The sequence below is a fragment of the Anopheles maculipalpis genome, chromosome 2RL (genome assembly GCF_943734695.1).
Source record: "Anopheles maculipalpis chromosome 2RL, idAnoMacuDA_375_x, whole genome shotgun sequence".
In the NCBI taxonomy this organism is placed as follows: Eukaryota; Metazoa; Arthropoda; class Insecta; order Diptera; family Culicidae; genus Anopheles; species Anopheles maculipalpis.
In genome coordinates this window covers 37707822-37722310 of record NC_064871.1, presented here as the reverse complement: position 1 = coordinate 37722310, position 14489 = coordinate 37707822, and positions in this window count along the sequence as shown.

The window sequence follows — 14489 nt, the reverse complement described above, 5'->3', positions numbered from 1 at the left end:
AAATAGTGTCTTAAAATACGAAAATTTACACTTACTTGAAAAAGGCTAGAAAATTTAATTATTAAATAAAAAACACGTTTGGAGTGTACAATTTTCAATCGTCCTATATAATCATCACAAGTCACTTGTTAATCCTAAACACACTTAAAAGCACATTCACATGAAACTATAAAAACTTGTAAGCAACTGGGACAAGCAACCAGCATTCTAAACTGAACCGAAAAGTGTATTTTCCCTAAAAGAAATAACCTGCATCTTCAGCGCACACCGTGCACACAAGGGCAAAATACGCGCGGCTTCCAGCACCAGCTGGAGTCAGGCATGCACACTCCGCAAGACATCCGTTGCCGTGTATGAATGAACCGGAGGGAAAAAACACAATGAACTTGAACTTGGAAAACGGCACTGGTTCGGCGTTCCGATCCGGTGTGCGCATTTCGTTTTGTCCCGACGACGATATCAACCGACACGCACACACCCTTACCGGGTTTGTTGGCAATGTATTGTGCACTACTACCACTACGGCTACAAGCAGAAAATACATAGCATACATTGGGGTGATTGTAGAATGCATGCAAATTTACCAGTTCGAAGGGCTTCTGGCGAGGGTAAAATAATGAAAGCGCATACAGCACAATGTTGCATCGGGGCCGGGTTCGTGTTTTGGATTGATTGACAACAAAATAGATCTGTTTTCGGTCGAACATTTGCAATGAAATCAATAGAAATGCTTACGAAATAATCTCACTAAATCCATAAAGAATGCTCATAAAGGAAATTCTAAAAGAGAACCATTTTATTCCTCCAAATATAATATTATTTATCAATTAATCTTAGCTTTTTTCATCATTTTCAACCCGTTCTATACACTTACCTCTTGTTTAACCTTTTATACACACATACACACACATACATTGCAGCCCATTGCATCGAAAGAGAGGCAACAATATAGCTGCCTCGAGCGTACCGTTTGCATTGCGCAGCTGAGCTGGGCGTTTATATGCATTCGCGTGCATTCCGTCCGTGTCAGCTGGGATGCGGTGTGGAAGACCGTATCAGATGATGAAATCGATCGATCGAGCACGGCACACGGTTTCACTTGCACTCATCGCAGCACGGCAGAAATGTTGCGACCCGTGGTGGCTTTCGATTTCAATTAGCACCGAATTTGTTCCTTTTTGTTCCACTTTGCACAGCTGGTTTTGGCGTTTGATGATGGCAAATTTGTTTTATTTATTTCGGTCACTCTAAAACACACGGGTAACGTCAGCTTTGGTGGTGGTGTAACACACATGCAGACATTAGTAATCGTCACAAGCACATCACAAATGCAAAGAAAGAAGGAAAAACACACACTCGAAATCGTTCCAGCAACGCTGGAACTCTGGCAGAAATGTACGTCAGTCGACTAATTGTCGTTCACTAACTCGCTACACTGCGCACAGGTGTGTTCCGGTGGCATGAGAGGCCGTTTTCGGGTTAGGCGAAGACAACGTCAACCGCTTCTGCTCCAATCGGCTGACGATGGTTGAGTGCGGGAACAAAACAAACAACATCCAATCCCTACTCCAATACGGGGCAGCACACGGATAACGAGTACGCATACACACACACACACACACACACACACCAACATACACGTGCATACTGCTTGCTTTATCACTAACACATCAACAGCATCTCCGCCGATCATCATTCACCACCACCACCTCCTCCTCCCCCGCATACGCGGCGTACCGGCACACCCTATCACCGTTTTCCCCCCGAACCATTCCCCCGTGTCCCTGTATCGTCCGATGTTCCCGAGGGAATTTGCACACTTTTTCGTACAACGCAATTTCTTGACATTCCCGAACGTCGTCGTCGAACACGACGCGCGCGCCTGTCACACGCGATGGTGGGGATGCTGTTTTTTGTTGTTGTTTTTGCTTCCATTTGGCCACAATTTTGATCCACCACCGAAGTGAAGGGTGCTGGGTGGTGGGTTTTATTTCATATTCGAATAAATTTAATATATTTTCCACAATAAAGGGTTTTTGCTCGAGCTCGAAACATCCCGTACGCGGCTCAGTGTAATTGGTGAAATTGGGAAATTGTTTTGTGTTTGGGATCTTAAAATGCAGTTTAAACACTCCTACATGCACACATACACTTGCAAGCTCACACATACACCCGCCAGCGCAATTTATAATTGTCCATGTACGGTGGAAAATTCCAGATTCGGGCGTATAATTGTTGTTGTGTGTTTCCCGACGACGGGCAAACCGTGACACCACTGCCGGGGAAGACTTCCGATCCTTCGAGCCCGAGATTTTCTAACCGACCACACCGTTCGACTGCCGCGGCAATAATGAAAATGGCTGCAAATTCTTGCACCATCGTCCCTGCATGCGTCGGCCGAAAATTGATTTCCAATTTGCGTTCTAATGCGTCCCAACCCGTACCAGTGTGTGTGTGTGTGTGTGTGTGGGTAACCCACATCTACACGCACCACCCAGTGTTTGTTGTTTTGTTTGCTGGCTTTCGCCTCCCCGCCTGTCGCCACCCGGTTCTGGCTGTTGCGCCAGATCCAGAGCCCCGTATCCGATTTATTCTAGGGTCGTTACTGTTGGCAGCCGACGGGGAGCCTTCTAGGGGTTTTGTGAGAACAAGTGCGATGTCGAACGAGAGAGAGTGAGAGAGTGAGAGGTAGAGAGTTAATATAGAATAATGCGGCTGTAAAGCCATGAGCGTGAGAGAGGGTGATAATGTTAGAAGTAACAAATAAAACACACCGTCAATGCACTCCCAAAGTACACACGAAAGTGTGTATGTGTGTGTGCGTGTGTGTGCGTGCATGTATTTTTCGTTGATGGTGTTGAACGGGATGAACACAGGAACAACGTTCCTCCCCCAAACGGGGTGTGTTGTGCAATTGTCGAATGAAACAGGGTGGTGTGTCAGCAGCAGCACAAATGTTGGGGAATTTTGTAAAGAAACCATCGGAGCGCAAAATTAGTGTTCGGAACAATTCTATGAGCACTATTAGCTGGTTTTACATGATTCGTAGATTCTCCCCATTTCTTACGAATCACCCTATGCACACGTGTTTGTTATTAGTGATAATTTTTGCAATCGAAAGAATAATCGATACTTTACTCTTACAAATGTCTTATTACGTGTTGGTTCGTAAGCAGAAATTAAGCAGTAAAAGTCACATTCAATTATATACTAATGTAAGCGTTCCCATCGAGCAAATCTCAAAACACACATCAACATCGCCATTTACATCTCCTATCGTCTCGATCGCGTACGGTGTGGCGGGAGCAAGTACGGGAGCAAGAAAAAAGTTATAAAACAAACGCGATTGATGCGCACCGTGATGATGTCATCCGGTTCGATGCCTTAAGATTGCCAGTTCCTTCGGTTTCCCGGCTTCCAACCATACACCCCGGTGCAACTTGACAGCTGTGGTTCCATCCATCGCCATCCTGACCTATGCTAACTCGTGCAAGCCAGCAGGAAGAAGACACGAGAGCGAAGAATGCGGCACATAAAACTGCATTCATCATGCACGGTGTGTAAACAGTGCCGTTATGATGGCACCAGTCAAAAACCAGCGTGCCCGCTGTGACTCTATGGCCGATGGACGAAACTGCACGTTAGTGGAAACGATTGGTTTAATTTGCTTTTAAACCCCCTCTCCCGAACTCCCGCAGCTGGAGGTTGATCTGGTGGCGGACAAGATCTACGTAATTAAGGTTTCTCACACGCGAACGAGGTTCGGCTGAAGGAGACGAAGACACATCTGCACCAATAATCAATAGCAAAACACAAGCGACAGGCGAGTTGGTCACAATTTTGCCCATAATTGGAAGTAGCTTCGTTTCCCAGCGTAAGTGATCGAGCAAGGAATACGACCACACACAAACGCTTAGCACACAGTGGAGTACACGCACAATAAAAAAGGCGGGTGCGTCATGATCGAGTAGATCAATTTCAAGATGTCTTCCCGTGCTGGAATGTTCCCACAGGAATAATATTCGCAATAGTTCGCCCGTGCATGTGTGCGGTGTGGTGTCTAACCGTTGTTGTGGTTGTTGCCATTCCCATCTTGTTTTTTTTCTTTTGCCGCGCTGGCCACATCGCTGGCCGCTGGTGGTAGGTACGGTATTGGTGGAGCGCCCCCTGTGCTCCAAGATGTTATTTCATTTTGTTTTCTTTTTGTTTCAGCCCATCCCTCTGCCGTAGTGTTTGTGCTGTGGTTGTGCGCCACCCTATCTTTTGAGCTGGTGTGCGTTTCATCGGCGTGTGTGTCTTTCGTCCCCCCCCCGCTCTCCCCCCCCCCCCTCTTTGCTGTTTCCTATGGTTTTTGTAGACGTTCTTGTTTCGTTTCGCCCGTTTCGCGTGCTCCTGCAATGCGATGTTCCCGAGCGCGCTTGGCACGCCTGCGTATCGCGCACGACCTTGACAGTGAACTTGAATTTTCCTCTGTCATATTTATTAGCGACCCACTTCCACTGGCAGCTCGTGCACCCTTGTGCCCGTGATCCGGGTTGGGGAGGGCGACCTCTGATTTTTGGTTTCGCTCGTGCAAAAGTGGTGAGTCGTATGGTTTGGGGATTTGGGGGGTTTTCTTCTTGGCTAGCTGCTCTTTGCTGCCCAGTATCGTACAGTGTGCGAAGGGTACAGCCGTAGCGGCTGCATGAAGCTGCTACCTGTGCTAGTTCGTAGGTGCTTTGGTCATATCTTTGTGGTTTTGGAATAGAATGTTTATGAAATGATGGATTCGAATAGAAACAGCGAATCAAGCTGGTCAACAGGCAAAAAATATGTTCTTGTACACAAACACATATGAAAAAGACATTATATGATGCGTTTTTAGACATAATTTGATCTGTAGCTTTTTAAATTCTGCTGATTGTTTCAATGGTCTGCAAATAATTGATCAACCTCGGTGAGAATTTATCCGTAAATTACTCCTTATAACATAATTTTAACGACCATTCTTCACAAGTGAAAATACCAAACCAATTTATCCTTCTGCTCTTCATCAATTAACTATACCGTCGTTGTGGTGCAACACACGCTTTAGGTATTTAAACTCTTTCCCTTACGATCTTTCAGAGCGCTTTCCATCACCCATCTTGTAAAGCCATAGTCGCTAACATTAACCTCCCAGTTTGCTTTTGTAAAGGGATGCAACACTAGCACGGATGGAAAATAGCTACAAAAGTGCAATACCACCAGGCGTGGAAGTACTCACGCGCAAAACTGACAAGGTTACAGCTGACAGCAAATGATAGCAGAAGAAATCGGAAGCGGAACGGAAGTAAAAACAAATCAAACATCCGAGCTCGAACCCGAACGAATCGCTCACCGGCCAACGGTTGCAACGGTTCGCCCATCTGGATTGTTTATTTTTAGCTTTGACTATTCCTGGGACGAAACCCTGGGTTGCAGGTTGATCGATTCATGCCTTTTGGGCGGTGGGATGCCGCATTCGATGCATGCGGGAAAAAACGTTTGCCGTGTGCTTGACCATTTAGCAAGATGTAAGTAATGGGTTTTAGATACATTTCCATCGAGTTATGCTTGTATTTAATTTTATTTTCATTAATAAAAAAAGTCACAAGGCAATAGTGAAAATAAAAACTCAGTAAAAAGTGTGATTAGAAAACGCGATGTGTTCCATACATACCGAACAGCAAACAATGGTGCGGGTTTTGGATCGCGACCATAGCTTACGAGAAGGGTAGAAATCACAATAAAATGCACGGTCAATTATAACCTTGAACGGTGGGGCACTGGCAAAAAAAACCCCCCCCCTCGAAGATGACGCTGGCAGTTGCATCGTTTGCACTGCGCTGGCGCACGGCTTGCAATGGGCGCATGTGCGCGTGCATATGCGGGCACGTGCGCGCCAGAACAGGTGACAACCGTAGGCGGAAATGGGGCGGAAAGGAGAAGCAGAAGAAAGGAAGAACTTGGGTACCACGGGAACGTAGTCGCAGCTGTAGCGGCCAGTGGCAAATGTAATTATTTTTCCTCTTGTTCCTCGCCCGGGTTTTGTGTGTGATTTTTCTTCTGCTGCTTCTCCGTTCGCTACTCCGCATTTCACTGTTTGCTCCTTAATTCCCCTTAATACACAAACAAAGGCAAACCGCAGCTGCACTGTGCAGTGATGTAGTCTCTTAGCAGGGTTCATCCGAAACCCATCCGAGGGTGTGATTAAGTGTCACAAGTTTGTAATCGCAAGATGCTGCAGGCGCGAGTCGGCAGTGATGCTGATCGATGCAGTTTGATGCTAGTATGCAGTCGAGTAGGGAGTGGGAGGAAGAATGAAGGGGGTTTGCAATTTGCATGTCAATGGATAGGAACTGGGAAGCCGGTCGCGTATGTCTTACCTTAATGCAAAGCATCTGACGTACAGTGCACTGCAAAGCAATCCATCGAATTAAGGCATTAGTCTATTTAGTAACCATATTTGTATTAATATTCCCTCTGTAATGTTGGTAATAAATAAAATAAGTATTTTCTGTATGTATGGTTGCAGCAGCACAAGCAGGACAAAGTTCAAATGTGGCTATAACACTAAACATCACGCTAGTCACTGTGGTTTTCGCTCGGTTGCGTGTGTGTGTGCTTCATTGAAATAAAACAGCACCTCAACGAACGCCATTAATGGATCGAATCGCGTGAATAATGTGTGTCTGTCGGTCGCTGGAATTGAGTCAGCAATCGGTACCACACAGTGGCATTTATTTCACCCTTTGGTTGACGCATCTCGATCATTTTTCTCCAAGGAAGGTTTTGCTTTTGTTTTTACGTATATGCAGTTCTTTGTTTTCATTGCTTGTGAATATCGAGACGTTGTTACTGGCACTGGGATGGGTGCCAAGCGTCATTACGTAAGGTGGCAACGGGAAAGACAATAATCGTACCGCCCTGAGGGTAAGGGCAGGATCGATATGTGTTCTAAGGGAAGCGGCGTGCAAACGATAGCAACCGGGCGTCGATTTAAATTGCGTTCAAAAGTTGTATAATTTAAAAGTTTCTTTAGCATAACTTAGGCTACTTTATTATATTGGAATAATATCTAGATGCTTACCCTTTGTTGTAGCAATGTGCTATTTTTATTGATGACTTTTTAAAAGTTTTAGTTTACTTTCAATAAGAACAGTTTGCTGTTATATTCACTTTCGATATAACTTAATAATTAAGCGAGCTCAGAAACCCTTCAAACAAACTTTCAAGTAAAAGCTAACACCCTTTTGTGGTCAACTTGCACTGAGAAAATAATGGAAGAATTTTCGGGAACAAACTATCGCCACATCCTTGGTCTGGCCTTGGTAAAACAGGACAGGCGTTACACTGTGAACTATTTTAATCGTCTCCAGCTAGGAACACGCACACTACAGAAACTCTCCACTGGATGGATGCATCCCCGTAGCGATCTCTTTCTCCCTTGCAGCCCTAAGTACCTTGTCCCATCTCTAAGGTTGTACACCGTTACCAACCTGCAAGTGTTATCTCGAGGCAGCAAACTTTACTCACCTCCCATGTTACGATTAGGGATGTTGAACGGACGCACAACACACAGCCGCTTGTTCGAGTACTTCGAGCGCGATAAATTTGCAACCCACCGCGCTCGGCACCAAGCTCCGTAAAGGCATAAAGGCCGGCGAGAGAAACACAGTTGAAACAATTTGTTCGCGGGCAATTCGTGCTATCACGCACGCAGGAAAGCTTTCGCTAAATAAAACATCACCTACCCAAAACATACACACGCGCTAATGGCGTGTATGCCAGCCAGTAAGCTGCTGTTTCCTGTCCCGAAAACGAATCACACTATGCCGTGACATTTTTCCATCCGATCGATTTTTTTCTTACCAGTTCGCCAGTACTCGTGAGAACCCCTTTGTTCCCTTCATCGTCGTCCGTGGGGAGGAAGCTTTGCTGGCGTTTGCGTGACGATGGTTGTGTTAGTGCGCTGGCCAAGGATGACCGAAATGGGATGGAAATTTGAAGGTCGCGCACCACCGTGCCAGGATGTCGAGTTGGTGGAAAAATCGATTGAACTTGAGCTTGAAAATTTTCCATACACGTGCTATGTGTGTGTATGTGCGTGAATGAGCTTTTCGAGCTTACAAAGACACACATACTTACATTGCTATATACAATAAGTTTGGTACGTGTTCACACGATTTCGTTCGGCAAAGGGGGCAAGTGTTAGCATGTGTCAGTGGCCGTTAAAATCGTTCTGACATGTGTCAACGTACTGGTAGTAGTGCGAAGGGGCAATGATTGTTATTTCGATATTTTCCATCGGTTTTGTTGTTGTTTTGAAAAAATCACGCCAGCTTGCTCGGATACAAAAGGACACTGAGCAATGGTGGATCCTATCCGGCGTGCAGGGACCGGGTGTGGTGCAGAGTGTGTGCAAACATACACTGCGTTTGGCAATGGTTGGCCCATGCGCTTCGACAACGCTGTCCCGTTTGGAACGATTTGGAACGATTCCATCTTACGAAATGCGCTTTTTTGGGAGCAAGGAAAAGTTGCCAGAAAAGTGCCCAAACCACGAACTGCACGTCGATCGAAAGATGTTTCTGGTTGGTACAAGCGTGGCATGCGGGCTGTGTTGTAACAGTGGTTTTGTTTGTCTTATTAATTTATAGAGGTATAGAGTTTCTAAAACTACATTAGCCACTTAAATGCTAGGGGTAGTGCGTCTTAATGTAACGCTTAGGGTTTTTGGAAGTGGACTGAGAAAGACAAGTAATGGCCATCTCGGAACGGAAACGGATGTGGCAGCGTGCCAAACTTGAAAGATTGGACGTGTCCACAGGAAGAGATGTTGGGACGAGAAATCTCTGACACGAATCGTACTTAGGGATACAGGGCAAAAGAGAGAGAGAGAGAGAGAGAGAGAGAGAGAGAGAGAGAGAGAGAGAGAGGGGGGGAAAAAGAAAGACAGAGAGAAAAATATTTCTTCTCGCGAATTGCGTCGCAGGAAAAATTGGACCATCTTATACGATATATTAGCAAACTTTAACAGGTTTTAGTGAATGTATTTATTTTTCATTTAAACAATAATTTCATGGTTCGTTTCCTTCTTTTACCTATCAAACATACGTAGAATGTTATGGTTGGTTGTTTGGTTTAAATTCATTTTTTTCCGCGTGGTAAAGACTTAATATTGTTAATTAATTTATATTTATGTTTATTTATATTTATTGAAATTTTAAATTTATCTACCTTGTGGCTACACAAATGTAACTTAATAAATAATTAACGTAACCTCATTCTCAAACATACAGAAAGGTTTTTATGTGGGAGCGGAAGGAGATTAAGGAAGAATGAAAATAATTTCTTGTCGTACGAGTATTCTAACTCTAACTATAAATTCAAATTTGAAAATTCTACTGAAAGCACGTGTATTCATTTTTTGGTTTTCCGTAGTAATAAACAACTCACAGCTTGTGTGTTTTATCCAATGACCTTGCACCATCGAACAACTAGATGCACTGGAATGCGCCCATAGGTGCACACACAAACACACAGATCTGGTAGGGTCAACTAAGAGGAAAGCTAACTCTGTACGTGATGAAATGCACCGTTCAGTTGTTGTACGTTTTGCAGGATGTCCTGTGTAGCGTGCTTGACGCATACTTGCACTAAATCATTTCGCCTGTGTGCATAATGTAAAGGTCAGTGATCACATTTCGGTGTGGTTGCCGCCCACAAAAATGTGTAAACAGGGATAGAATATTGTAAACCAATAGCTTTAGTACAGCGGACTGTGCTTAGTAATGGGAATAGTTTGGAAGGTGTGCAATACATTGTGCATTCCAGCTCCGAGTATAAACATGGAATGGAATTGAATACAAGAAAGGAATGTAAATAAATTTAGGGTAATTTTTTATTTCGGATTGATAAATGCAACAGTGGCGAGAGTCTTCACATGCCAGGATCAGGATTGAAATCCCTTCCGGATCGTTCTCCCGCAATGATGATTTACTATCCAACGACGTGGCATCAGTAAGTCTCGTAAGCCATAAGATGGCCGGTCTCAAACCTGGATTTGGTATTGCCAAGTCATTAGTGTTTGGCTATCGGATTTACGGAAGTTTCACATTTAGATACTTGTTTTGGTTTTATCCAGATGACAAGGCTTCTTGTCCGAGCCTTACTCGAAAAGGTGCCCTCACACGATAAGACCCTCGCTATGAACACGACGTTGGATTTGGATGACGGAATATACGCAACGGAACAACCGAGCACACCCGGGATATGGTGCCCGGGATATGGTGCTCGGAGAAGGAAATGTCTCATAGCAAAGAGGAAAGGAATATCTTACTTTTAAGCTAAGTGTAAGCAATACAGCCTGGGCGTCCTTTATGAATAAAAAAGGTTACATGTCCGACTGTTGTAATTCCGAACGCCGCTAGATCTAACAGTGTACGGAGTAGCCGATCACCTACTGCAGCCCCGTGTTGGAAGCTTCGCTGCAGTAGTTTCGTTGCAGGGAATCGTTCTAGGCTTGTGTTTTTTAGGCCCCATTGAACGAAAACATTTGCTCCCCTCGTGTTGGGACTCGTTGTAGCTTGTCTTAGTAGCATCCCCCGCTCAGTACATTTTTTAATGGGCAGAAGTAGAATGAAGCAGTCCGTTGCCACCGTGCAAATTGTTTGCTGGCAATAAGTCTTCAAAGGACCTCAAATGTTATTCGCCCCGATCATCCGTACCGCCAAGGTCTGCTTGATCTGCCACTGGCAATTGCAGAGGTCCACCGGTAGGAACTATTCCTGGTTTAATCCACGAAATGCCTAACGTTCTTCCCGAGTAATTTACAAACGCTAAAACGGATCTAGCGCGAAAGGTTCTAGAAGCAGTCGGTCTTCACGTGATCGATTCATCAAACGACGGATCTTGTATACGGTTTGTTTCCGCGGCGACACCCAATCTTAAGCAGTCATAAGCTTAGGACAGTCATTCAGTTTCTTGGTACAATTACTTTAGTAGACCAAATAATGATTTTATTGCATAGAGGAAATGTGACTACAAACAATAAAAAATAGGCAAACAAACGCTGTATTTAAGTAACAAATGTGTAATTGATAGGACAAATGGAATTTGGTAACATTTTAATGTGCCACGATTAACGTATTGCTCTCTGTACACATCCACACCAGCATATCGTCCAATGGATAACACATTCCACGGTGTCAATGATATGAAAAGATCTTGCAACAAAGAATAAGTGAACCCACTGGATAGCCTGAAGTATTTTGATGAACTTGTATAAAGTTTTTTTGCTAAGTTTTTTTTGAATTTGTTTTAAAGTTTTTAGCTTTTAGCTCAACATGTGTATAAATAGCGTTTATTCTTAAAACATTTGTGTTGCCCTCTTTATTTCCTAAGGAATATAGTGCATTATGGTCTATCATACTTGCATTGCTTTTAAACTTCTACTTGAAAGACGCATGCGTTTGTACCACATTGATGAGTGGGGGAAATTTTCTGGAGAATAAAACAAAAACATTTACACAGAAGCAGAAAGTTGGAATTTTCAACTATCAAGCAAGGGTATTTATAAAACTGAACGTTCGTTTCCGCTTTGGGAGGGTAGGTAGATTTTACCAAAATACACTAATTGATAATTGCAAGAAATGCTAAGAAGCTTGTACGATTGATTGTACTTTCTGTGTATTCTCTATCTGTACCCGAACGTGAAAATAAATGTAAATAAATCTACACTGGCACTGGGTTTCATTCCTCTTTTCTTGTTCATGCAACGTTTTCGCAACTAGCAAAAAAAAAAAAAAAAAAACGATTAAAGAAACTGTTGTTTGGCCCTGGCCGTGAAAAACAAACCGTTTTGAATTTTCTTAAATCTTTCCCTGACCCCAGCGCTGTTCGATGCGTGTACAGCATAATGTGACGGCATGCGGCATGATAAGTAGTTCGGCACAGAATAGGATAGATTTTCCATTTCCATTTTGGGAAAATGGATGGAAAACAAGCGGAACGAGGTCCGGAAGGGAGAAAGTGGCAAGCAGCTTTCATTGCATGAGTTGTTGGTAGTGTGTACATACGTATAGTCTCTTTCTGGTTGCTGGCAAATTTGAGCTTCTCTGGCACGGTTGCGCGCTGTGTGCTGAAATGAATTGGAAGTGTGTATGTACAAGTATGTGCGTGAGTGTGTGTATGTGAGGTGTGACCTTGGCCTTTAGAATCCGGGGAAGTAGCAATTGAGCCACAGTACTGGCGACGTCATGGTATTGGTGTACGTTGGAATTCATCCAAATTTTGGCTCACGGTCCAAACGCTTTGTCGTTTTCGACCTCGAGGGATTAAATGGCATCACCGTGGCAGGATGCTGCGTATGAATTTGAAGCAAAATTCAACCGGAAACATGGAATCAGCTGTGCTATTGATAATTTTATCAATTAGCTGTGAAATGTTGTGAGGTTAAAATTCGTTTCCGGAATTCATGGTGTAAGAGTGTTTTAGAAACTGTTTTGGACCTAAGGCGGTTAGTTATAGATCCATGGCAGAAAAGGGTTAGTTAGCTTTTAATTGTTGCGGTTCCTTTTGGTTTATTTAAAACATTTTTGAAAAGTTATCCATTTATGCGGAATTAAATGGTTTCATTTAATGGTTTGGTTTGTTGTAGAATGAAAACAAATAATTATAATGAACAGGTGATTCGCTGAATGCCTTGCTTCACCTCACTGATTACGTTTAGGTCAATATTGCTATCCTCAAAAATAAAAAGCAATAAATTGCTTATATTTCACTCATAAAAAAGTAAAATCAACCACTGATTTAAAGCACACATCACTTTCACGCCGAAACGGTCGATTCAAAATGCTATAAAATATAGGATATAATGAAAAATATGGCACAATGTACCACATTTGACATGTAGGTGGCGCTAGTGGATTTGAAACGTTTACATTTAGGTGGTGCTGTGAAATTGAAATATCATGAAATTAAATTTAAATTTAAACAAACTGTTGTTTTAAAAATCGAAATGGTTGGTTTTATTATTGCTTCATAATCTATACCGCATCGAGGCTTTAATAGCGAACAGTTTTCACATTGCTGGATCGGGTATCGTATCCCGTCTGGGCTTGCCTTCCCGCTCCATCTGAATTTAGTCATCGAGTTCAATCACCTGTACGGCGTCTGAGTTCTGTAATCTGCTGCACTGCCGCTGAGTCAGTATTGTCTCCCCGTCATCGCTATGGAAAGGCTGAAGATAGGCGCTTCCTGAACTACCAAATTGCAGCTTTTCCCTCGTACCTGGTGTGGTATCAATTGCTAGGACTGGTCGAGTTTAAGAATCGCCATTGTCATTTTAGCAAGTTGCTCATTGGCAACACCTTCCTGGCATCCGTCCCTTTTTATATTCCATCCTACCGCTTTCAGGTACACACACCTGTTCTCATTCCTTTGGGGCGCATGCAGGTCTCCCAGTCTGATCCTCGAGTTGACTGACTTATTTTTTGTAGATAATTGGTATGGCCACTTCGCGACTTTCTGCTCCCATGATTGTCGGATTAGCCAGGTTAACGGATTGGCGAAGACATATCCAGGTCGCCAATCCGTTGTCAGGAACTTCGGTCTAGGGCTGCAGTCCTTCATTCACGGCTGCATCAGATCTCCGACAGGTTTGACTTTACTTGATCCAGCCAACGAGCTCGCTATGCTCCTCTACGCCACCCCCAATATAATTGCAACGAAAGTACACCAAGACATTTCAAATCGGATTAACAGATTAACTCACGCAACCGAAAAATATGTAATGTATTAGAATAATTTTGTACTTAGAATAAAAAAATCTATTATGAAATAAAACTTGTCGTCACTGTATTGCCAATTATTAAATAAAAACAAATTTTTAATACAGATAAGTTTAAGTAAGTGTTTACCATGTATCATATCGGAACACCACAGAAATGTTTTATTTTACAACATGCAAGATTAATACAAAACAATATGGCCAGGCTGTTCTATTAAAAATAAACTGTACGTATCCTTTTTTTTAAACTATCCAAACCAAAAGAGCCAGCATTCGATTATCCTAAAAAACGAGACAACAATACGACATGCCAAAATAAACTTAACCTCGTTTAATCACAGCTTGTAAGTTAAGATTGAGTTATCAAAGTTAATCATCTATACTGCTGGCAAGCGCTTGATGATGACCTACCTTGAAACAGTTCACCAAAGGCGTGTACTTTGAACCACCTGGCGTTTGACACGGGTACTGTCCACCCCCAATTATGCTGCCGGATGCAAATCGGTCTCGACAACCTATGCACGCGTACAGCCATGTGTTGGCCAGAACCATTCGAGGTCTTCCCATATGTGGGGCTTTGGCTTGCAAGTCCCCCACAAAAAAAAACCCCTCGGTAATTAGCTACCAGGCCGTGGAGACATCATTAAACCTCTCACTCCCAAACTCCTTACCCCGAGGGTCCTGGCTGCTCATAAAC